The sequence below is a fragment of the Limanda limanda genome, chromosome 3 (genome assembly GCF_963576545.1).
Source record: "Limanda limanda chromosome 3, fLimLim1.1, whole genome shotgun sequence".
Classification (NCBI taxonomy): Eukaryota; Metazoa; Chordata; class Actinopteri; order Pleuronectiformes; family Pleuronectidae; genus Limanda; species Limanda limanda.
Window position 1 is genome coordinate 3,947,619 of NC_083638.1, and position 2,340 is coordinate 3,949,958.

At 42.3% G+C, this 2,340-nt stretch overlaps 1 pseudogene; it reads right to left on the reverse strand.

Moving 5' to 3' along the window:
• Positions 1-2,340, reverse strand: part of LOC132998382 (sodium/potassium/calcium exchanger 1-like) — a 13,392-nt pseudogene that overhangs the window by 6,057 nt on the left and 4,995 nt on the right.

A 2,340-nucleotide genomic window follows, 5' to 3' on the forward strand; every position in this document is an offset into this window, starting at 1 on the left:
ACACGATGGGCAGCAGGAGCAGGTAGGTGACCTGCTTGCTTCTGGTGTCAGGCCACGCTAAAGACAGAGGCTCGTTCTCCTCCTCCTCTTCCTCCTCTTCCTCCTCCTCCTCCTCCTCCTTTCTGTCGTCCTCGTCTTCACTCTCAGCCGAGTCGCCGCTGTCCTCGTCCTCAGCGCTGTCGTCCGAATCATCCGAGCCGTCTGCTGAGGCTGCCGCCGCTGACGGAGGAGAAACACACGGTTTGTGGTTCTGAGCAGTGGTGTATAAAGTACTTGAAAGACATACTTGAGTAAAAGTACAGATATCTTACTTGAAAGTGACTCTGGTAAAAGTAAAGTCACCCGTCAGAAAATGACTTGAGTAAAAGTATTAGAGTGGCTCATAATTAAATGTACTTAAGTATCAAAAGTAAAAGTACAAGTACCAAAATTAAAAGTGCTAAGTGATTTTTATAGTAGGCCTATACAGACACAAAACAACCGAAATTGTTCTCTTCAGGATTTATTTCACCTGCTGAAAAATTATAACAACACTATATATATAATGTATAATTTTTACAAATTTTGAACCCGAGATGCTGAGGTTAAAATAGTATTTGACAAGTGCATCTGAACTTCTAGAGACAACAAAGAATCAACTCAACAGAATAAACAAGTGGCTCTTGAGTCTACCTAAGATCACTAATAAACCAAAGTATAACCACTAAAAAAGTCTGTAAATATAACTAAACATGGACCTTTGATCAGTAGCAGGAGTGTTTAAACCAACTACTTCCAATATTTTCTTTAAGACAAGTTAACCACTTGCTGCTTGGAGCTTTGTATTTATGTGCAGATGTTGACACGAAGCAGGAAAGGGAAAACAAATGTGAATCGAAAAAGGAATACCTTCCAAAAATTATGTAAAGTCACCTAATAAAAGCCCAAAAAAAGCCAATTCATTTGCCTGAATAATAATCCTTCCAATTTCAATAGGGCCTCACGTGTGTCAGTGCCTGGGCCCTAATAATAAAGACTGCAGGAACTAGAGAGAGAGATGGAGAGAGAGAGAGAGAGATGGAGAGAGAGAGAGAGAGAGATGGAGAGAGAGAGAGGTGCGCCGTGCGTAAAGCTGCACGTTGTCCAACCTCCGCTGCTCGGGTAACGAGCCAGTTTTGAAAATGTAAGAAGTAGAAAGTACCGATATTTGTGCTCAAATGTAGCGAGTTAAAAGTCGTCAGGAAAATAAATACTCAAGTAAAGTACAGATATGTGAAAAATCTACTTCAGTACAGTAACAAAGTATTTCTACTTCGTTACTTCCCACCGCTTGGTTCTGAGTTGTGTGTTGAGTTGTGTAGCAGTCTGTGTAATTGGATCTGTAAATGTGTTGTTTTACATTTTTCAGAATCTTTTTCCAAATCACACGTCAGCCATTAATCTACCGTTAATCTATGGAAGCATTTCATAAAGTTGATTTGTCTGCTCCCTTCATCTCTATCCGACATTTTCTTATCTATAATACTTTCACTTCCGTTATGTTACAAACTGTTTCTTCTATTCAACGTGGATCATCTGTTGCACTTCTGTCCGTCCTGGCAGAGGAATCCTCACATGTGACTCTCTGAGGTTTCTACAGTTTCTGTTTACAGGGTTTTTTGGTTTTGCTGTTAAGCGTGAAGAACAGAGGATGTCTCACCTCGTTAAGATCTATGAGATGTGATTTGTGAATATTATTATATATAAATAACATTGTATTGATCACTGGTATTGGCTCCATAAATCCAAAAAGCAGAAACGTCTTCAAATTAATATCCTTTTGAGAGCTTCGACACAAAATGGTTGTTACAGCAAAATACACACAACACAACCAAACACACAACAGGTTAACTGCAGAGTGTGTTGTGTGTTTGTACCTTGGACTCGTCCGGTCGGTCGCTCGTCTTCTCGGTCGTCTCTTCTGCCTTTGGAGGCTGAGAGGTCGACGGCTCGGCTGCAGCGCCCCCTGGTGGACCAGCAGCAGCGGTGGCCTGTTCAGACTTTGGCCGTGAGTTGTATACAGTGATGAGACCCCAAGCCTTACACAGCATTTTATCCCCCCATCCCCAAAAAAGATTCCTCATGCCCTTCGATTCATTTTCTGCTGCGTTTCACTCAAGGGATGTTATATAATGGTGGTGTCTCCCCCTCTCGCTCTCGAACACCACACTTTCTGCCCTTGCACCCCCTCCCCAATCTCTCTCTCTCTTCTTTATTTCCCCTTGTCTCTCTCTCTCTCTAGCGCGCTCTATCTCTCTCTCGCTCTATATTCCCCCCTCTCTCTCTCTCTCTCTCTCCCCTTCTCTATTTCCTATCCAGAGA